This window comes from Tachyglossus aculeatus, chromosome 4 (assembly GCF_015852505.1).
Source record: "Tachyglossus aculeatus isolate mTacAcu1 chromosome 4, mTacAcu1.pri, whole genome shotgun sequence".
NCBI classification, from domain to species: domain Eukaryota; kingdom Metazoa; phylum Chordata; class Mammalia; order Monotremata; family Tachyglossidae; genus Tachyglossus; species Tachyglossus aculeatus.
Window position 1 is genome coordinate 77,562,844 of NC_052069.1, and position 23,885 is coordinate 77,586,728.

General features: G+C 44.2%; 1 protein-coding gene and 1 non-coding gene across 3 annotated transcripts in view; both read right to left on the reverse strand.

The window, feature by feature from the left end:
* The window catches only part of OXR1 (oxidation resistance 1), a 362,168-nt gene that overhangs the window by 237,003 nt on the left and 101,280 nt on the right, over positions 1-23,885 (reverse strand). The gene's annotated exons all lie outside the window — the stretch shown is intronic.
* Positions 1,554-1,691, reverse strand: LOC119927906. The gene has a single exon (XR_005450872.1). It is a non-coding gene; the product is annotated as a small nucleolar RNA SNORA7 (small nucleolar RNA).

The following is a 23,885-nucleotide window of genomic DNA, read 5'->3' on the forward strand; positions in this document are numbered from 1 at the left end:
TGTCTTCTCAATCAGTCCATCAATCATAAGTATTGAGCGCTTAATGTGTGCAGAGCACTGTACTAAGCACTAGGGAGAGTATAATATAGCAGAGTTATGACATTGTTCCCCCCACCCCCCACATACACACGCACATGAAGTCTGAAGGAAAATTTGCTTTTCCACTTTCCCCTAAAATAGTGCTATATGGGTAATTGAAATATATCCTAGGCCTAGTGATGCTGCGACAAGAGACCTGGAAATAGGTGTTAGAATATGTTTTGACACCTGGGAGAAACACTTTCATTTCATTTCAACAGACTTTGAGCATCATCCAAAGTCCTAGAAAAAGTCATTCAAGAATATTGTGTACCAATGGCAATGCCCTAGAGGCACACACTCACAAAGACATGCATAAATGCATCTATAAAAACTCACTGTCTGCTTCCTCTCACTCCTCAACTCCAACACCATCCTGCTCCACTCTACCTCGCCCATTCACCAGCTGAGACATGCAGCTCGGCCTCAACAGAAGATATAAAATAATAAAAAAATAGCCAACCTCACCACTCTCTGAGCACAACCTCTTCACCTGCCTTTCTTGTACATAGCCCCTCCCCTCAAATCTGTCCTGTCCCCATACAGAGAACACCTATCTCTCAGCCCCCTCCAGTTATCTCAAATTATCATAACCTGCTTTGTGTCCACAACCAACCTACTTTCTATTGATGCACAAATCCATGCCCTCAACTCCCTCACTTCCCTGTCCTTCCACCAATTTCATAGTGTCAACGTGCAGCCCTGGATCACTTTTACAGACCACTTCCTCTCTCTTGTGCTCAAGCTTCAGAGTACGACTGTCAGAAATCTAGACCCATGCCGACCTCATAATAATTGTGGTATTTGTTAAGCGCTTACTATAATAATAATAATAATAATGGCATTTGTTAAGTGCTTACTATGTGCCAAGCACTGTTCTAAGCGCTGGGATAGATAGAAGGTTATCAGGTTGTCCCACATGGGGCTCACAGTCTTAATCATTTTCAGATGAGGTAACTGAGGCCCAGAGAAGTTAAGTGACTTGCCCAAAGTCACACAGCTGATAAATGGCGGAGGTGGGATTAGAACTCATGACCTCTGACTCCACAGCCCGTGCTCTTTCCACTAGACCATGCTGCTCCTCTAACTTCATCCATTTCAAATTCAGCCCTCTCCTGCTTTAACTCTGCCCTCTTCTCCATGCAGCAAAAATAGTTTGCTATTCTCATTGACTCTCATGTCTATTGCCTGTGCCAACTGTATCAGACTCTTAACTCCTTCCTCAATCCCCCTTTTGCTCTTGCCCCAATGACCTCACCGTCTTATCTTGTCATTTCCAACCTATAGCAACACCATGAACACATCTCTCCCAGATCGCCCCACTCTCCATCTGCAATCATTCTGGTAGTGTATCCATAGAGTTTTCTTGGTAAAAATACGGAAGTGATTTACCATTACTGCCTTTGGTGCAGTAAACTCGAGTCTCTGCCCTTGACTCTACCCCATGCTGCTGCTACCCAGCATGGTGAGTTTCGACCTGTAGCAGATTGCCTTCCACTCACTAGCCACTACCCAAGCTAGGAATGGAATGGGTAGGCTTCTGCTTGACTTTCCCTCCCATAGCCGAGACTGGTAGAGTGCTGGAAACTATCCGGGTGCGACCCTGAGAGCCCCTTGCCAACTACTTCATCAATAAACTTTAGAGCATTAAGGGTGAGCTCCCTAAAATTTCTTCTGCACTTCTCCAGCCTTTCTCCTGTCCCCTCCTTCCACTCTCCCCTCCTCACAATTCTAAGCAGTAACTCAAGTGGTCTTTCACATCTTTCCAAAATTCACCCCCTCCTCCTGTGTCTCTGAATCCATCCCTTCATACCTTGTTAAAACACTTGACCCTTCCTTTACCTCCCTCCTTAACCTCCATTTTCAACTGCTCAGTTTCACATGGCTGCTTTCAAATATGCCCATGAAGCCTCTATCCTAAAAAAGCCCTCTCCCTTGACCCAAAAGCACCCTAGAATTATCAGCCCATCTCCTGCCTACCATTGTTTTCCAAACTGAACAACCTCCTTCTTGCCAAATCCAGTGATCTCAGCTCTCTTTTGCCTTTCAAACTGTGGACCACCCCCTTCTCCTAGAAATGCTATCTAACCTTGGCTTCACAGACACTGTCCTCTCTTGGTTCTCCTCCTATCTCTCTGGCTGCTCCTTCTCCGTCCCTTTCACAGGTTTCTCCTCCACTTCCCACCCCTTAACTGTGGGAGTCCTTTAAGGCACAGTTCATGGGTCCCCATCTATTCTCCATCTACACCCACTCCTTTGGAGAGCTCATTCACTCCCATGGCCTCGAGTATCATCTCTGTTTAGATGATTCCCAAATCTACCTCTCCAGCCTCAAATTCCTTGTTCTACAGTCTCACATTTCCTCCTTTCATTCATTCATTCAATCATATTTATTGAGCTTTTGCTGTGTGCAGAGCACTGTACTAAGTGCTGGGAAAGTACAATTCAGCAATAAAGAGATACAATTCTTGCCCATACAGGCTTACAGTCTAGAAGGGGGGATACTGACATCAAAACAAGTAAACAGGCATCGATAGCATCAATATAAATAAATAGAATTATATGTATATATATATATATATATATATATATATATACACATCAAAACAATTAAACAGGCATTAATATAAAGCAGTGTGGCTTAGTGGAAAGAGCCCGGGCCGGGAGTCAGATGGTCCTTTGTTCTAATCCTAGCTCCACCACTTGTCTGCTGTGTGACCTTGGGCAAGTCACTTAACTTCTCTGTGCTTCAGTTACCTCATCTGTAAAATGGGGATTAAAAGTGTGAGCCCCATGTGGGACAACCTGATTACCTTGTATGTACCTGTGCTTAGAACAGTGCTTGGCACATAGTAAGCACTTAACAAATACCATCATTATTATTACTGTTATTATTATAAATAGAATTATAGATATGTACATATATACATAAGTGCTCTGGGGTGGGAGGGCAGGGTAGAGCAAAGGAAGCTAGTTGGGGCATTGGGGAGGGGAGGGGGAGCTTAGGAAAAGATATCCTGCCTTCAGGATATCTTTATTTGGATGTTCTGCTGATACAGCAAATTTAATATAGCCAAAAGAGAACTCCTCATCTTCCCACCTGAAACCTCACCAATCACTGAAGGGTTGAGGGTAGGGCAAAGAAAGGGTACAAATCTAAGTGCAAAGGTTACACAGAAGATCTTGACTACTGCATCAGCCTCCTCACTGACCTCTCTGACTTCAGTCTCTCCCCTTTCCAGGGCATATGTCACTCTGCTGATTGGATCATTTTTCTAAGAACTGTTCTGCACACATTTCAAAACCCTCCAATGGTTGCCCATTCATCTCCCCATCAAACAGAAACTCCTTACCATCGGCTTTAAGAGACTCAGTCAGTGCTTTCACTTTTACCTTACTTGATTGATCTCCCACTACAACTCACCCCACACACTCTGCTCCTCAAACACCAATTGACTCACGGTTCTTGTATCTTGTCTCACTCACTTTTTATGGCATTTGTTAAGCACTTACCATGTGTCAAACACAGTTCTAAGCACTGGGGGAGGTACCAGTTAATTAGGTTGGAAACAGTCCCTGCTCTGAATGGGTCTCACAGTCTTAGTAGGCATTCAGACAGGTATTTAATCCCCATTTTGCAGTTGATGGAACTGAGTACAGAGAAGTTAAGTGACTTGCCCAAGGTCATACAGCAAGCAATTTGCAGAGGTGGGTTTAGAACCAAGATTCTCTGACTTCAAGGCCCATGCTCTTTCCACTAGGCCACACTGCTTCTTGTTGCCAATTCCTTTCTCATTTCCTTCCTCCGTTCTGGAATGTCTTCCCCCTTTATATCTCCATCTTCAAAGCCCTAAGCAAATCATATCTCTTCCAAGAGGCCTTCTCCAATTAACCTCTCTTTGCCCTATCTTATTCTCCCTCCCTTCTTCATCACCTATGTACTTGGGTTTGTACCCATTAAGTGTTCTAATACTCACTCCACCTGCAGTCCAACTGCAGTTTTGTACATATTCCTCTACCCTATCTCTTTCTCTTACTATAATTTTTTAAATCTCTGTCTCCCCCATGTGTCTCCCCAACTAGATTGTAAGAGGTCATTTTGGCAGGAAATGATGCCAACCATCTCTGTTGTATTGTACTTTCCCAATTTATTTATTCATTCAATCATATTTATTGAATGCTTAATGTGTGCAGAGCACTGTATTAAGTGCTTGGGAAAGTACAATGAAGCAATAAAGGGAGAGAGTCTCTGTCTACAATGAGCTCACAGTCTTGGGAAGGGAGGGGGAGACAGACATCAGTACAAGTAAATAAATAACAAGATTTCACAATGCAACTAAACAGGCATTAATATAAATATATAAAATTACTGATATATACATATATATATTTATACAGTGATGTGGGATGGGGAGGGGGCAAAGAGCAAAGGTAGTGAGTCAGAGTGATAAGGAAGGGAGTGGGAGATGAGGAAAAGTGGGGCTTAGTGTGGGAAGGTCTGTTGGCCTCCCAAGAGTTTACTACAGTACTCTGCACCCAACAAGCGCTCAATGAATACCACTGACTGATTGAATGAAAAGACTGTAGACCATTTCACTGAATCAGCCAGTCACAATGGACTGAGTTGGAAAGGTAAAAAAACTGAGGTGATGTACCAGTCAGCCCGACAGAAGCCATACACACATACAACTCCTGGAAGAATTCCACCAGTGGCACTTACAGGTCACACTCAAGGTCAAATGATAAGATAATAATAATAATAACAATTATTATTATGGTATTTGTTAAACACCTACTGTATGCCAGGAACTGTACTGAGCACTGAGGTACTTACAAGCAAATCAGCTTGGATACAGTCTCTGTCCCACTTGGGGCTCATAGTTTTAATCCCCATTTTACAAATGAGGGAACTGAGGCTCAAAGAGGTGAAGTGACTTGCCCAAGATCACATAGCAGACAGGTGGCAGAGCTGGGATTGGAACCCAGGTCCATTCACTATCTACTAGGCCACAATACTTCAAGATAATACTGGAGAAGCAGTGTGGCCAAGTGGAAAGAGCATGGGGCTGGGAGTCTAATTCCACGTCCGCCAACTGACTGCTGTGTGACCTTAGGCAAGTCACTTCACTTCTCTGGGCCTCAGTTCCCTTAACTGTAAAATGGAGATTAAATAACTGCTCTCCCTCATACTTAGACTGTGAGATGTGGGACAGGGCCTGTGTCTGACCCATCTGAACTATACCTATCCCAGGGCTTAGAACAGTGTTTGACATTTAGTAAGTGGTTAACAAATACCATAAAAAAAGATCATGAACAATGAAGTTCAGGAAGGAATCAATCTTTTAGCATCAAAGATCTTTCACCTTAGCAGAGCTGAGGACAGACCTGCATGGTGCATTGTCATAAAGATTGTGGTTTCTTTCAAGAAAGGCTGTGAGATGTGGAATTTTACACTCCTTCCCTGTAACCTTAGTGAGTCCCCAGAAAGATGATCTCATAAATGAACAGTTCTGCCACCTGAAAATTTTCCAATATTTTAAATTTATTCACAGGGGCTTAAACCTGTTTAAACAGCTCCTCCTCGGTGTTTTCCTTTTCCAAAGATTTGCAGCCGCTCATGCTCGGTTTCAGTCATTGCTAAATGAGCTATGCTTTGCTCTCTTGCCACTAATCCATTCAACTCTCTCTAGTGTGATTTGAACTTGATCAAATAAATTCCAGTTGGTCTACAGCTTTATAACTGCTCAAACAAAACTAAAGACCCTAAAGAAACTCTGCCGTTTTATAACTTAAAGTGTGCCACCTGCAGCTTTTCAAACAACCAGATTTCAATCTTTTTAGTGTAGACCCATATTTGACTTAGTTAAGGTGAAGCCTTATAGGGGAAGAGAATCCTTGGGTCTTTAGACAGAGCTGTTGTTTATGAGACCATTTGAGGTGATTCTGTTCCAATAAAAACATCATCATCAACAACAACACCAAACCATTCCAAAGATATACAGAAGTATCAAAGTTGCTGAGGATTGATTTTCCAAATTGGAGCCTGGACTACTGTAAACATCTCACTTTTCACAAAACTCCTCTTCATCGGTTTTATAACAATCACCTCACCCCTCCTACCTCACCTTGCTACTCTCCTACTACAACCCAGTCCACACACTTTGCTCCTCTAATGCTCACCTTCTCACTGTACCTCAAATTCTTCTATCTCACTGATGACCTCTTGGCCACGTCCTGCCTCTGGACCGGAATGCCCTCCCATGTCATATCTGACAGAAAATAGTAATAATAATAATAATAATAATGACATTTGTTAAGCGCTTACTATAAGCGAAGCACTGTTCTAAGCACTGGAGAGGATAATAATGATAGCATTTATTAAGCGCTTACTATGTACAAAGCACTGCTCTAAGCGCTAGGGAGGTTACAAGGTGATCAGGTGTCCCACGGGGGGCTCACAGTCTTAACCTCCATTTTACAGATGAGGTAACTGAGACCCAGAGAAGTTAAGTGACTTGCCCAGGGTCACACAGCTGACTAGCCCTGGAGCAGCAATTAGAACCCTTGACCTCTGACTCCCAAGCCCATTCTCTTTCCACTGAGTCACGCTGCTTCTCTATTTACTCTCCTCTGCTTCAATGTCTTATTGAAGGCACTAAGCACTCCTTTCTTATTCTCCTTTGGCATTACCCTGACTTGTTCCCTTTATTCTTCCCTCCCCACCCCCAGGCCCACAACACTTACACACATATCTGTAATTTATGAATTTCTATTAATGTCCGTATCCCCCTCTAGGCTGTAAGATTGTTGTGGGCAGGCAATATGTCTCTTTATTGTTATGTTGCATTCTCCCAAGCACTTGTTGCAGTGCTCTACACGTGGTAAATTGTCAATAAATATGACTGATTGGCTGACTGACTGAAGCTTCTGAGACCAATCAGCTAAGGGCTACTGTTCTCTCCTCCTGTGCACAACTGGAGGAAAAAATCAGAATTATCATAATCACCCATATCATAATCAACCATAACAACATAAGCAATAGTTAATACCAGAAGCTACAGCATAATATATTTGAAAGATGCAAAAACAAATCCCTCTGGACTAAGAATACAGGGGGTCACTTTTTCATGTTACATTACTAAATTGAAAAGACAGGCAAAACGGTACAACTAATTGTGGCATCAGAAAAGCATAATTTTGCCCTCCTTGAGGACTACCTAGATTTTGCACACACCATGGCAAATAAAAAGGTAATCAGTTTTTGAAAATTCCACATGGCATTTTCAACAAGATGGATACATGAATGCAAGTTGTTAACTACTGCAATGAAGGGTTACTTTGATGTTGCTCTGGATGTAGTTTTATAGCAGTTTTCCCCCAGGTTCACACAAAGATCTGAGTTTCATTGTAGTCCAAGACCCAGGAGGGCTTGGAGGTGTTAGAAGGTCCAGAATAAGAATGGCATAGAGGCTAGATTGTCCCTGTTGCGAATTACAGTTGTAACCAAGCTGCCTCACTCCAGGCTTTTGCCAGCTTAGAACCCAAAGATGCTTTCAGGACCTTGCTGCTCCCTTACCAACAGGACTGCAGCCTGCCTATCAATCAGTCAATCCATCCTATTCGTTGACTGCTTACCCGTTGCAGAGCACTGTACTAAGCATGCTTGAGAGAGTACAGTATAACAGAGTTGGAGGTCTGTTCCCTGCCCAAAAGGAGTTTACAGTTTAAAGGGGGAGTCCTTAAGCCTCTGGAGCATCTAATCTGATGCCTGTGAAGCCCCACCCATGGGAGCTGTCTGGGAAGCAGTAATCAATAAATCAATCAATGTTTTGTTTTGTTGTCTGTCTTCCCCTTCTAGACTGTGAGCCCGTTGTTGGGTAGGGACCATCTCTTTATCTTGCCTACTTGCACTTCCCAAGCACTTAGTACAGTGCTCTGCACATAGTAAGCGCTCAATAAATATGATTGAATGAATGAATCAACCAATTAATCAATCAATTAGCCTGGGCATAAGAAGTATCTGTATTCTAATCCCTGCTCCGCCACTTGTCTGCTGTGTGATGTTGGAAAAGTCACTTAAATTCTCTGTGCCTCAGTTACCTCATCTGTAAAATGGGGATTAAGAATGTGAGCCCCACGTGGAACTTGAACTGTGTCTGACCTTGTATATATATATATATATATATATATATATATATATATATATATATACATATATGTATATTAAGACTGTGAGCCCCACGTGGGACAATCTTGACTGCCTTGTATCCCCCCCAGCACTTAGAACAGTGCTTGGCATACAGTAAGTGCTTAATATATATATATTATATATATATATATATATTATAGTGTGCATATATTATATATATATGCAATATGTATATATATATTAAGCACTTACTATATGCCAAGCACTGTTCTAAGTACTGGGGGGATACAAGGCAGTCAAGGTTGTCCCACGTGGGGCTCACAGTCTTAATTCCCATTTTATAGATGAGGGAACTGAAGCACAGAGAAGTTAAGTGACTTGCCCAAAGTCACACAGCTGATAAGTGGCAGAACCGGGATGAGAACCCATGACCTGACTCCCAAGTCCATGCTCTTTCCACTGGGCCACGCTGCTTCTCTAGAGTATATCTACTGCTTCTCTAGGGTATATCTACCCTAGTGCTTAGTACAGTGCCTGGTGCATAGTAAGCACTTAACAAATACTGTAAAAAAAAAAATCAATCAGTGGTATTTCTTGAGTGCTTATTGTGTGAAGAGTACTGATCTAAGTGCTTGGGAATAGATAAACAAGGAGCTTACAGTCCTAAGTGCTCAGTATAGTGTTCTGTATCCAGTCAACACTCAATAAATATGACTGAATGATAGAGGACATTATAATCTACAGGAGGAATTTACGGTCTATAGGTAAGCTTGTTGTGAGCAGGGAATATGTCTACCAACTCTGTTATATTGTTATATTGTATTCTCCCAAATGCTTAGTACAGTTCTCTGCACACAGTAAGCGCTCAATAAATATTCATTCATTCATTCACTCATTCAATTGTATTTTCTGAGCACTTACTGTGTGCGGAGCACTGTACCAAGTGCTTGGGAGAATACAGTATAACAAACAGTGCTTCGCACATAGTAAGTGATTAACAAATACCATCATTATTATTATAAATGGACATATTTCATGCCCACAAGTTTACAGACTAGATGGGGAGACAGACATTAAAATAAATAAATTACAGCTATGTATATAAGTGCTGTGGGGCTGGGAGCAGGGCTGGGAGAGCGATGCAGAGGAAAGGGGGGTTTAGTCAGGGAAGGCTTCTTGGAGGAGATGTGCCTTGAATAAGGCTTTGAGGCAGGGAAAGGGATTTAATGTCGGATATGAGGAGCGAGGGCATTCCAGGCCAGAGGCTGGATGTGGGAGAGAGGTCAGCAGCAAGATAGATGAGATTTCTTAAATTAGGAGGTTTTAATTGTCAGTCAGTCAATTGTATTTATTGAGTGTTTATTGGGTGCACAGCACTGTACTAAATGCTTGGGATGGTAAAATATAACAATAAACAGACAAATTCCCTCACCACAATGAGCTTACATTCTAGAGGATGGAAATACAGTCTAGAGAACGATGTCTCACTTGTATGTTTCTTGTTTCCCCAGCATAGTACAGTTTTTTTGCACACAGTAAGCAATACCAAAGGGACTTCTTCAATACTCCAAAAAAATCTTGAGCCTGAGAACAAATTAACCTTGACTGGAACCAAAACTGGACAGAATATCGGTGAGTTGGTGTTCACTTGGATTGCCCAGGGCTGAATCTGGCCCTGAGAGACTCTTACTTTCTTTGATTCTGAGAGACAAGGAAGGGCCCATAGAAGCTGGGAAAGAGCAACAGATGGAAGATGAGATGGAACAGATGGATTCAGACTGGAATTCCCCAGTAAATGGCTTTGGAGCCAGTCTAGCCCTCCCCGGACCTCTGGGCTTCTCACCTGTGAAGTCCCATGAACTAGAAATATTTTACTTCCATTCAAAGGCAAGTAAATGATGGATTTGGAAGTCAAATTCTTGTAAATGTTAAATTGCACCCTGTAAATACCTCCCAGAGCTGAAATGTGATCTCACTACTTTGGATGGAATGATTTATAACATGACATGTCAGTGTCTGGTAGGTTTTTAATGTTTATTCATATTGAGAAGGAAGAGCCAGGATAGGTCTCCCTGTTTCAAGACTCTGGGCTTTCTTCCACTGCCACTGATTAAAGGGATCTCTTTCTCAGAGTCTCCATTAGACTAGATGGAGAAAATGTAGGCACTAGTTGATTAAACCACAGTTCTGCCTTGGCTAATGTTCAATCAGTCAAGAAGGCCAGCTAAAAATAGACAGTAACTAATAGTAAAGAAGCACCAGGGCCTCGTGGAAAGAAGGCTTGAGGGTCTCTAGACTGTAAGCTCCTTGTGGGCAGGAAACATATCTACCAACTCTGTGATACTGCACTCTCCCAAGTGTTTAGTTCAGTGTTCTGCACCCTATAAGTACTTAATAAAAATGATTGATTGATTGAGTCAAGAGACCTGAACACTAAGCCTCTTCTGCTACTTGCTGGCTGTGTGACCGTGGGCAAGTCACTTAACTTCTCTAGACTGTGAGCCCACTGTTGGGTAGGGACTGTCTCTATAATGTTGCCAACTTGTACTTCCCAAGCGCTTAGTACAGTGCTCTACACACACTAAGCGCTCAATAAATATGATTGATTGATTGATTCTCTAGGCACCTATTTCCTCTTCTGTGAAAATGGGGATAAAATTTCCATTCTTCTTACCTCATAGACCATAAGCCCCATGTGGGGTAGGGATTGTGTCTGATCTGCTTACATTGTATCTACTGCAGTGCTAAGTACAGTGTGTGAAACATAATAAATGCTTAAATAGTGTGGGATTAAATCCTGATCCCTGCTAATTAGACTATGAGCACCATGTGAGCTAGGGACTGCTTCTGACCTGATTATATCACAAATTCCTCAGTGCTTAGTACAGTGCTTGGCACATATAAGTACTTAACAAATGCCTTTTAAAAAGTCCTTAAACATTATTATTATTGTTGTTTTTATTATTACTTGTAGTTGTAAATTTATCTTAGGCAAGAAAACAAATAGCAAACATTCAGGAAGGGGAGAGTCTGGCCAAGCACAAATACAGAAGAAAAGACCTGGAGGTGACATAGTCAACCAGGAGCAATTCCATTATACAAGCACAAATATAAAAAGTATCAATTGGAAAGTTATCCTTCCACCAAACTGCACATCGGGGTCACCTGCATCATGCTGCACTTCCAAGAGGATGGAGAGAAAGTGTGTGTCAGGGGGAAATCCAGAGAACATCAAAAGAGATAGGTCCTATAAGGAGAAATTACACTGATTAAGGTTATTTAGCCTAGAGAAGGGAAGGTGATGGGAGGACTCAATAATGCAGTTTTCAAGAGCATGAAAGGCTTTGTTGCAGAAGATACTGACCAAGACTGCAAACTCCCTTCTTGGCTGGGGAAGGGCAGAAGTTGCATGGGGCCACATGGCCCAGAGCACTCAAAATCCTGGAGCCTGGGGGACCTGGGGGGACCATGTCCACATCCTTGTCACCCCACTGCAGCCACAGATCACCATGACCATAGAGTTTGGACTTTTTTCTTCAGGCATAAACTAGCCCCAGAATTTTAACCTCTCCATGTAGATGCTTTTTTACCCTTCATAGCCCTCTCATATGGGCCTGGGAGTCAGAAGAACCTGGGTTCTAATCCCAGCTCTGCCACTTGTCTGCTGTGTGACCTTGGGCAAACCACTTCACTTCTTTATGCTTTAGTGCTCTCATCTGTAAAATGGGAATGAAGGCTGTGAGCCCAATGCAGGACAGAGACTATGTCCAACCTGATTAACTTGTATTTACCCTAGTGCTTAGAATAGTACTTGACACACAGTAAACATTTAATGAATACTATCATTCTTCTTCTTCTTATTCCTCTTAAGTTTGCCTTTCACTGACCTTCAACCTAATGAAAAAATGGCTGTTTTTCAATGATAACTGATCAAAATACATTTCTGGAAGCCTGAGGTGATGCACTGCAGGTATTGAAAATCTCTTTTAAAACGTAATTTTTAACATTGGCATTAGTTTGATATTTTTTTTCCTTGCAGCTTGAAGAAGTTAAGGAGAGGACATGTAGATGAAATGAAGTGTAGTCATCAGTTACTTTTGCCCTAGACTTTGAGACACCCAGCAGGTAGAGCATATCATGTCTTGCTGGGACTGTTAATAGCCTGGCTATCCCACAGTCACATAGCTTTAAAAATACCTGGGTGCACTTCAGGAGATGGTTGTCTGCTGTCAGATAGAGAACAGCAGATGGAGAAAGCTCTAGGAGGCAGCCAAGGCAGAGAGAAGATGTTAGCCTGCATAACCCTAATTAGCACTGCAGTCATGAGGTGGCTTAGGCTTTTCCTAACTCAAAGCTCTCATCGTTTCTCCCTACACTCACAAACCCCATGTCTTCTTTTCCTGACCTGAATCAAAATGAGAAAAGAGGAGAAAGAGGAGAAGAAAATGAAAGAGAGGTGGACTGATTATTCTAATCCCAACTCCACCACTTGTCAGCTGTGTGACTCTGGTCAAGTCACTTCACTTCTCTGTGCCTCAGTTACTTCATCTGTAAAATGGGGATTAAGACTGTGAGCCCCATGTGGAACAACCTGATCACCTTGTATTTCCCAGCGCTTAGGACAGTGCTTCACACATAGTAAGCGCTTAACAAATACCATCATTATTATTATTATCATTCCCCCCTCTAATGCCTTCTTCCTTGTCTTTACTCAGAGATGATGGCAGAGTTTACCAGAATAATGCCTTTCTTCCTTCAAGCCAAGCCCAGAGGGGCTAGATAAGTGCTGTCCCTGTGGCATTTGACTAAAATATCAGGTAGTCACAGAACCATGTGAACAATCTCCATTGAGCAACACCTGGTTTCCCTTTCAACTAGAGGATGAGCCAAGGGGTCAGAAGGACCTGGGTTCTAATTCCAGCCCCACCACTTGTCTGTTGTGTGACCTTGGGCAAGGCATTTTAGTTTTTTGTCCTGTAGTTACCTCATTTAATAAAATGAGGATTCAGACTGTGAGACCTATGTGGATCAGGGACTGTGTCCAACCTGATTATCTTGTATAACCCAACACTGCCTGGAACGTAGTACATGCTTAACAAATATCACAATTATTAGTATTATTATTATTGTCCATCAATTAATTGATATTTGATTTTTTATTTCAATTAGTCAATCATATTTATTGAGCATTTACTGTGTGCAGTGCACTGTACTAAGCATTTGGGAGAGTACAATATACAAGTGTATATTGTACACGTACTCCGCAAAGTTGCCAAGATCCGCCCTTTCCTCTCCATCCATACCACTACCCTGCTCATTCAAGCTCTCATCCTATTCCGTCTGGACTACTGCATCAGCCTTCTCAATGATCTCCCATCCTCGTGTCTCTCCCCACTTCGATCCATACTTCATGCTGCTGCCTGGATTGTCTTTGTCCAGAAATGCTCTGGGCATGTTACTCCCCTCCTCAAAAATCTCCAATGGCTACCAATCAATCTGCGCATCAGGCAGAAACTCCTCACCCTGGGCTTCAAGGCTCTCCATCACCTCACCCCCTCCTACCTCACCTCTTTTCTCTCCTTCTACAGCCCACCCCACACCCTCCACTCCTCTGCCACTAATCTCCTCACCGTGCCTCGTTTTCACCTGTCCCGCTGTCGACCCCCGGCCCACATCATCCCCCGGGCCTGGAATGCCCTCCCTCTGCCCATCCACCAAGCTAGCTCTCTTCCTCCCTTCAAGGCCCTACTGAGAGCTCACCTCCTCCAGGAGGCCTTCCCAGACTGAGCCCCTTCCTTCCTCTCCCTCTCATCCCCCTCTCCACCCCCCCATCTTACCTTCTTCCCTTCCCCACAGCACCTGTATATATGTATATATGTTTGTACATACTTATTATTCTATTTATTTATTTATTTTACTTGTACATATCTATTCTATTTATTTTATTTTGTTAGTATGTTTGGTTTTGTTCTCTGTCTCCCCCTTTTAGACTGTGAGCCCACTGTTGGGTAGGGACTGTCTCTATATGTTGCCAACTTCTACTTCCCAAGTGCTTAGTACAGTGCTCTGCACACAGTAAGCGCTCAATAAATACAATTGATTGATTGATTGATTGATTGAAGTGTTGGTGGACATGTTCCCTGCCCAGAATGAGCTAACAGTCTTGAAGGGAAGACAGAAATTACTATAAATGAATTATGGATATGCACAGAAGTGCTGTGTGGCTGAGGGAGGGGTGAACGAAGGGAGCAAATCCAAGGGCAAAGATGACACGGAAGGGATTGGGAGAAAAGGAAATGAGGGTTTAGTTGGGGAAGGCCGCTTGGAGGAGATGTGCCTTCTAAGGCTTTGAAGGTGAGGAGAGTGATTGTCCGTCAGATTCAATCGTATTTATTGAGCGCTTACTGTGTGCAGAGCACTGTACTAAGCGCTTGGGAGGTATAAGTTGGCAACATATAGAGACGGTCCCTACCCAACAGTGGGCTCACAATCTATAAGGGGGAGACAGAGAACAAAACAAAACATATTACCAAAATAAAATAAATAGAATAAATATGTAAAAGTAAAATAAATAAATAAATGGAGTAATAAATACGTACAAACACATATACATATATACAGGTGCTGTGGGGAAGGGAAGGAGGTAAGGTGGGGGGGATGGAGAGGGGGAGGATGGGGAGAGGAAGGAGGGGGCTCAGTCTGGGAAGGCCTTCTGGAGAAGGTGAGCTCTCAGTAGGGCCTTGAAGGGGTGAAGAGAGCTAGTTTGGTGGATGTGGGGAGGGAGGGCATTCCAGGCCAGGGGGATGACGTGGGCCGGGGGTCGATAGTGGGACAGGCGAGAACGAGGCACGGTGAGGAGATTAGCGGTCGAGGAGCGGGGGGTGCAGGATGGGCTGTAGAAGGAGAGAAGGGAGGTGAGGTAGGAGGGGGTGAGGTGATGGAGAGCCTTGAAGCTGAGGGTGAGGAGTTTCTGCCTGATGCGTAGGTTGATTGGTAGCCACTGGAGATTTTTGAGGGGGGGAGTAACATGCCCATAGTATTTCTGAACAAAGATAATCCGGGCAGCAGCGTGAAGTATGGTTTGAAGTGGGGAGAGACAGGAGGATGGAAGATTGGAGAGGAGGCTGATACAGTAATCCAGACAGGATAGGATGAGAGCTTGAACGAACAGGGTTGCAGTTTGGATGGAGAGGAAAGGGCGGATCTTGGCAATGTTGCGGAGCTGAGACCGGCAGGTTTTGGCGACGGCTTGGATGTGAGGGGTGAACGAGAGAGCGGAGTCGAGGATGACACCAAGGTTGAGGGCTTGTGAGACGGGAAGGATGGTAGTGCCATCAACAGTGATGGGAAAGTCAGGGAGAGGGCAGGGTTTGGGAGGGAAGACAAGGAGTTCAGTCTTGGACATGTTGAGTTTTAGGTAGTGGGCAGACATCCAGATGGAGATGTCCTGAGGCAGGAGGATATGCGAGCCTGGAGGGAAGGAGAGAGAGCAGGGGCAGAGATGTACATTTGGGTGTCATCAGCGTAGAGATGGTAGTTGAAGCTGTGGGAGCTAATGAGGTCACCAAGGGAGTGCGTGTAAATCAAGAACAGAAGGGGACCAAGAACTGAACCTTGAGGAACCCCTACAGTAAGAGGCTGGGAGGGGGAGGCTGAGGAGAAAAAGAGACTGAGGATGAACGCCCGGAGAGATAAGAGGAGAACCAGGAGAGGATGGAGTCTGTGAAGCCAAGGTTGGATAGTGTGTTGAGGAGAAGGGGGTGGTCTACAGTGTTGAAGGCAGCTGAGAGGTCGAGGAGGATTAGGATAGATTATGAGCCATTGGATTTGGCAAGCAGGAGGTCATTGGTGACCTTTGAGAGGGCAGTTTCCGTGGAATGTAGGGGACGGAAGCCAGATTGGAGGGGTCGAGGAGAGAGTTGGTGTTGAGGAATTCGAGGCAGCGCATGTAGATGACTCGTTCAAGGAGTTTGGAAAGGAATGGTAGGAGGGAGATGGGGCGATAACTAGAAGGTGAGGTGGGGTCAAGAGAGGGTTTTTTTTGGATGGGAGAGACATGGGCATGTTTGAAGGCCGAGGGGAAGGAACCAGTGGAGAGTGAGCAGTTAAAGATGGAAGTTAAGGAAGGGACAAGGGATGGAGCGAGAGATTTCATGAGTTGAGAGGGAATGGGGTCAGAAGCACAGGTGGCCGGAGTAGCACTTGAGAAGAGGGAGCAGAGCTCCTCTGAGGATACTGCTGGGAAGGATGGGAGAGTAGCGGAGAGTGTTGAGAGCCAGGGGGTTGGAGAAGGGGGGGAGTGACTTTGAGGAGGTAAGACCAGATGGATTTAATTTTATTAATGAAGTAGGAGGCCAGATCGTTGGGGGTGAGGGAAGGAGGAGGGGGAGGAACCGGGAGCCTGAGAAGGGAGTTGAATGTACGGAAGAGCTGATGGGGATGATGGGCATGGGTGTCAATAAGGGAGGAGAAATAGTTTTGTCTGGCAGAGGAGAGGGCTGAGTTAAGGCAGGAAAGAGTAAACTTGAAGTGAACAAGGTTGGCATGGTGTTTAGACTTTTGCCAGCAGCGTTCAGCAGCTCGAGCATAATAGCAAAGGAAGCGGACAGTGGCAGTGATCCAGTGCTGTGGGTTAGTGGTACGAGAGTGGCAAAGGGAAAGAGGAGTGAGCGAGTCTAGCTGAGTAGAAAGGGTAGAGTTGAGAGCAGTAATCTGATCATCAAGATTGGGTAGAGAGGAAAGGGAGGCGAGGTGGGGTGTGAGGCGCCAGAAAGATGGATGTGAAGAGAGAGGGCATTCCAGGTCAGAGGCAGGATGTGGGTGAGAGGTCGGTGGTGAGATAGACAAGAAAGAGGTACATTGAGGGGTACAGTGTGTGGCTGGGTTGTAGTAAGAAAATCCTTTATTTACCCCCCTCCCAGCCCCACAGAATTTATATACATACCTCTAATTTATTTATATTAATGTATTCAATACATTCATTATTATATAATATTATATAATTATGTAATATGTTACATTTAATATATTATTTAATTTAATTTATTTATATTAATGCCTGTCTTCCCCTCTAGATAGTAAGTTTGTTGTGGGCAGGGAATATAATAATAATAGTAATAATGATGGCATTTGTTAAGCGCTTACTATGTGCAAAGCACTGTTCTAAGCGCTGGGGGGATACAAGGTGATCAAGTCCCACGTGGGGCTCACAGTCTTGACCCCCATATTATAGATGAGGTAACTGAGGCTCAGAAAAGTTAAGTGACTTGCCCAAGGTCACACAGCAGATATGTGGCAGTTGGAACTCGAACCCATGACCTCTGACTTCAAAGCCCGTGCTCTTTCCACTGAGCCACTGCTTCTCATAATGTCTGTTGTATGTCTGTTGTATTGTTATATTGTTCTCTCTCAAGTGCTTAGTACATTGCTCGGCATACAGTAAACACTCAATAAATGTTACTGACTGACTGACTAAGAGGTGCAAGATGATTGAGTGCTTTAATAAAGCTGGATGGCATATTCATTCATTCATTCAATCATATTTTTTGAGCTAGACTCACTCGCTCCCCTTTCCCTTCGCCGCTCTCGCACCACTAACCCACAGCCCTGGATCACCGCCACTGTCCGCCTCCTTCGCTCTTATGCTCGAGCTGCCGAACGCTGCTGGCGAAAGTCTAAACACCATGCCAACCTCGTTCACTTCAAGTTTATCCTTTCCTGCCTTAACTCAGCCCTCTCCTCTGCCACACAAAACTATTTCTCCTCCCTTATTCACACCCATGCCCATCACCCCCGCCAGCTCTTCCGTACACCCAACTTCCTTCTCAGGCCCCCGGTTCCTCCCCCTCCTTCTTCCCTCACCCCCAACGATCTGGCCTCCTACTTCATTAACAAAATTAAATCCATCAGGTCCGACCTCCCCAAAGTCTCTTCCCCCCTTTCTCCATCCCCCCGGCTCTCAACACTCTCTGCTACTCTCCCATCCTTCCCAGCAGTGTCCTCAGAGGAGCTCTCCTCCCTCCTCTCAAGTGCTACTCCGGCCACCTGTGCTTCTGACCCCATTCCCTCTCATCTCATGAAATCTCTCGCTCCATCCCTTCTCCCCTCAACTTCCATCTTCAACTGCTCACTCTCCACTGCTTCCTTCCCCTCTGCCTTCAAACATGCCCATGTCTCTCCCATCCTAAAAAAACCCTCTCATGACCCCACCTCACCTTCTAGTTATCGTCCCATATCCCTCCTACCATTCCTTTCCAAACTCCTTGAACGAGTTGTCTACACTCGCTGCCTCGAATTCCTCAACAACAACTCTCTCCTCGACCCCCTCCAGTCTGGCTTCTGTCCCCTACATTCCACGGAAACTGCCCTCTCAAAGGTCACCAATGACCTCCTGCTTGCCAAATCCAACGGCTCCTACTCTGTCCTAATCCTCCTCGACCTCTCAGCTGCCTTTGACACTGTGGACCACCCCCTTCTTCTCAACACGCTATCTGACCTTGGCTTCACAGACTCCGTCCTCTCCTGGTTCTCCTCTTACCTCTCCGGTCGTTCTTTCTCAGTCTCTTTTGCAGGCTCCTCCTCCCCCTCCCATTCTCTCACTGTGGGGGTTCCCCAAGGTTCCGTGCTTGGTCCCCTTCTGTTCTCGATCTACACGCACTCCCTTGGTGACCTCATTCGCTTCCACGGCTTCAACTATCATCTCTACGCTGATGACACCCAGATCTACATCTCTGCCCCTGCTCTCTCCCCCTCTCTCCAGGCTCTCATCTCCTCCTGCCTTCAGGACATCTCCATTTGGATGTCTGCCCACCACCTAAAGCTCAACATGTCGAAGACTGAACTCCTTGTCTTCCCTCCCAAACCTTGCCCTCTCCCTGACTTTCCCATCTCTGTTGACGGCACTACCATCCTTCCCGTCTCACAAGCCCGCAACCTTGGTGTCATCCTCGACTCCGCTCTCTCATTCACCCCTCACATCCAAGCCGTCACCAAAACCTGCCGGTCTCAGCTCCGCAACATTGCCAAGATCCGTCCTTTCCTCTCCATCCCAACCGCTACCCTGCTCATTCAAGCTCTCATCCTATCCCATCTGGACTACTGCATCAGCCTTCTCTCTGATCTCCCATCCTCGTGTCTCTCTCCACTTCAATCCATACTTCATGCTGCTGCCCGGATTATCTTTGTCCAGAAACGCTCTGGGCATATCACTCCCCTCCTCAAAAATCTCCAGTGGCTACCAATCAATCTGCGCATCAGGCAGAAACTCCTCACCCTGGGCTTCAAGGCTGTCCATCACCTCGCCCCCTCCTACCTCACCTCCCTTCTCTCCTTCTACAGCCCAGTCTGCACCCTCCTCTCCTCCACCGCTGATCTCCTCACCGTACCTTGCTCTCGCCTGTCCCGCCATCGACCCCCGGCCCACGTCATCCCCCGGGCCTGGAATGCCCTCCCTCTGCCCATCCGCCAAGCTAGCTCTCTTCCTCCCTTCAAGGCCCTGCTGAGAGCTCACCTCCTCCAGGAGGCCTTCCCAGACTGAGCCCCTTCCTTCCTCTCCCCCTCGTCCCCCTCTCCATCCCCCCCATCTTACCTCCTTCCCTTCCCCACAGCACCTGTATATATGTATATATGTTTGTACATATTTTTTACTCTATTTATTTATTTATTTTATTTGTACATATCTATTCTATTTATTTTATTTTGTTAGTATGTTTGGTTTAGTTCTCTGTCTCCCCCTTTTAGACTGTGAGCCCACTGTTGGGTAGGGACTGTCTCTATATGTTGCCAATTTGTACTTCCCAAGCGCTTAGTACAGTGCTCTGCACATAGTAAGTGCTCAATAAATACGATTGATGATGATGATGATGATTGAGTGCTTACTGTGTGCAGAGCACTGTACCAAGCGCTTGGGAAGTACAAGTTGGCAACATATAGAGACGGTCCCTACCCAACAGTGGGCTCACAATCTAGAAGGGGGAGACAGAGAACAAAACAAAACATATTAACAGAATAAAATAAATGGAGTCAGAAGGTCATGGGTTCTAATCCCGGCTCTGCTACTTGTCTACTGTGTGACCTTGGGCAAGTCACTTCACTTCTCTGTGCCTCAGTTACCTCATCTGTAAAATGGGCATTGAGACTGTGAGTCCCATGTGGGACAGAGACCATGTCCAACCTGATTCATTTGTATCCACCCCAGCACTTGGTACAGTTCCTGACAAATAGTAAGTGCTTAACAAATACCACAATTATTATTATTATTATTAAGATTTTTCTGTTTGATGCTGAGGTTCTTGAGGAGTCAGGAGATATGACTGAATGGTTTTGTAGGAAAATGATTTGGGATGCAGAGTGAAGTATAGACTTCAGTGGGAATAGCAAGGAGACAGTGGGTGAGAAAGGAGGCTGATGCAGTAATCAAGGTGGGATAGAATAAGTGCTTGGATTAATGGGGTAGTAGTTTGGATGGATAGAAAAGGACAGATTTTAGGGATGATTTGATATTTGATATTTCCCTTTAGATGATTAATTGGAAAGTAGGGCATACACGGCAAATATTTTTTGGTTAAAATATGACAGATTATATTCCATAGGAAAATAAGGCACTCTACCCCTATACATCCTCCCCTCCCTTCTTGGACTTACTCAAGAAATAATACCACTGGGAACCTATTATTTTCACCAAAAAGTTATGTAGGCAGTTACTTGCTATCATAAATTTAAGTTTCTGGTGCCTCTTGGTACAAAATTAAAATTTTTATATGGCCATAAAGACAGATTTTTTATATAAATCATATCTAGTGTCTTCTGGTTATTTTTCCCATACATACCAAAATTCTCACCAATTTTATAATATTTGGCATTCTTGTCTACCTGCTATAGGCGATGTCCTTAAAGACTCAGAGAGAATGTTCTGTGTTCCCAGGACAAAGAACTGATGTTTGCTTACTGACTTATGGCTGTTTCTAGTTTGCAAATCCTTTAGTTCCCTTGTATGACTTACATCAAATCTCCCTGTTAAGGAGATCTTTGTGGTAAGGAGAGTTTAAGCCACTATGAAACAAGACTCAGCGCTTTGGCCTTGTGAAAAGAAAAAAGGCCTGGGAGTCGGAGGACCTAAGTTGTAATCCTGGCTCTGTAACTTGACACTTGTGTGGTTTACGGCAAGTCACTTAAAAGATCTGCGCCTGTTTCTTCATCAAATAATAATAATTGTGGTATTTTTCTTAAGTGCTTACTATGTGCCAGGCACTGAACTAAAACACTGGGGTGGATACAGATACATCAGGTTGGACAAAGTCCCTGTCCCACATGAGGCTCACAGTCTCAATCCCCATTTTACAGATGAGGGTACGGAGGCACAGAGAATTGATTTGCCCAAGGTCACACAGCAGACAAGTAGTGGAGCAGGGATTAGAACCCATGACCTTCTGAGTCCCAGACCTGGGCTCTTTCCACTATGCCACGCTGCTTCTCTACAATAGTGATTCAATACCTCATCTCCCTGCTACTTAGACTGTAAGCCCCATAAAAATGATAATAACAGTAATAATTGTAGTATTTGTTAATTGCTTACTATGTGCCAGGCACTGTACTAAGCACTGGGGTGGATACAAGCGAATTGTGTTAGAGTCCCTGTCCCACATGGGGCTCAAAGTCTTAATCCCCATTTTACAGATGAGGGAACTAGGGTATAAAAAAGTAAAGTGACATGCCCAAGGTCACACAGCAAGGTCACACAGCAGACAAGTGGATGAGCCGGGAGTAGAACCCAAGTCCTTCTGAATTCCAGGCCCATGATCCCTCAACTAAGTCACGCTGCTTTTCAACAGTGGAACAAGTCCTTGTGGAGCAAGGACTGTGTCTGACGTGATTATCTTGTATCTTACCCCTGTACTTAATACAGTACTTGGCACATAGTAAGCACTTAATAAATTAACACAATTAAGCTCTTTGACCCTTTTCTTGTTTTTCTGGAATCTCTGGTAAAGTCTTCTTGAGTGCCACCCACTCTGCACATTCAATATGCTTGTTGAAAAATGGTAACTCTGAATGGAGATTCAGAAAAAGGGCTTTTAAAGTCTTAGTACATGAATCCTAATAGTGCTTAGATCAGTGCTTTGCACATAGTAAGTGCTTAATAAATGTCATTATTATTATTATTATTAATAGGATCCAAAAACAAAGTCCTATACTAAAAATGCTTGAGACTAATTCTGCCCTTCATATTTAACAAGCTGCACATCTGGATACAGAAGTGAGAAAGCCCTTCAGTCTCCCTTCCATATTATCTCTCTTCTGGTAGCCAACTCACAGTGTGGGCTACTGGGCACAGGGGACTGAGGGAAGAGTGTGGATGACTGCACAAGTCATCTCACTGTTGGCAGTGTCACCTTCAACCTCAAAGTAAGTTCAATTCCAACATTCTCAGTTTTGGACATAAGAATGTCCAAGATAGCAAAGATAGCATGTCTGAAATAGCTAAGCTCAGTGCTCTGCACAAAATAAGTAATTGTAAATATCAATCAGTCATATTTGAGAGCCTACTAGGTGCAGAGCAAGCAGTGTGGCTCAGTGGAAAGAGACCAGACTTGGGAGCCAGAGGTCATGGGTTCTAATCCCAGCTCTGCTCCTTGTCAGCTGTGTGACTTTGGGCAAGACACTTAATTTCTCTGTGCCTCAGTTACCTCATCTGTAAAATGGGGATTAAGACTGTGAGCCCCAAATGGGACAATCTGATCACCTTGTACCCTCCCCAGTGCTTAGAACAGTACTTTGCACATAGTAAGCATTTAGCAAATGCCATTAATATTATTATTATTATTACTAAGCACTTGAGAGAGTACAGTATAACAGATTTGGTGTGAAGATTCCCTTCCCATAATGCACTTCCAATCTTGAAGGAGTCAGCAAAAAGGTTGACTGCATTGCTTACTCTCTCTATAATATTTTTAAAATGATCTCCTTGGGACACTTGCATTATTCTACAATTGTTGAATTCTGGCATCGTTATATAATGCAGCCTATTCCATACTGTGGTGACTGCATCTTCTCTAGACTGTTAACTCTTTGAGGGGAGGTACGTCTAATAACTGTATCATATTGTACTCTCCCAAGAGTTAATATGGTGCTCAAGAAATATGATTGACTGAGTGATTGCATTCATGCTAAACCCTGTGTTAGGAATATTCCTTCTTTAGTCCTCTCCCATTCCAACAAAGCTCACATGTTCCCAGGTCCTATCTTCCCACACTGCAGCCAGTTTTATCTAGATAGGTTGTCAGGGGAGCAATCCCTCACTCCCTAACAAAGCTCTAGTGAAAATGCATAGTAAAAACATCTATGAAGGCAGAAGTGAGTGTCTCCCCTTTGGGTTATTGGTTTTGGTTATTGGTTTTGGTTATCGAAAAAATTTAAAACAGAGATTACAGAATACGGTTACCAGGGATGATTTTTAAAACAATCCCAATGCATTGGCAAAGGGCAGTAGTTTCAGAATTAATCAGGAGGAGCTCTTAGCTATATCCCCACACTAAGTCTCACTAGAGAAGCCTTGTGGCTTGGCTTAGTTGCTAGAGCACAGGCCTGGGAGTTAGAAGAACCTGGGTTCTTCTTATCCTGGCTTTGTCACATGCCTGCTGTATGACCTTGGGCAAGTCAC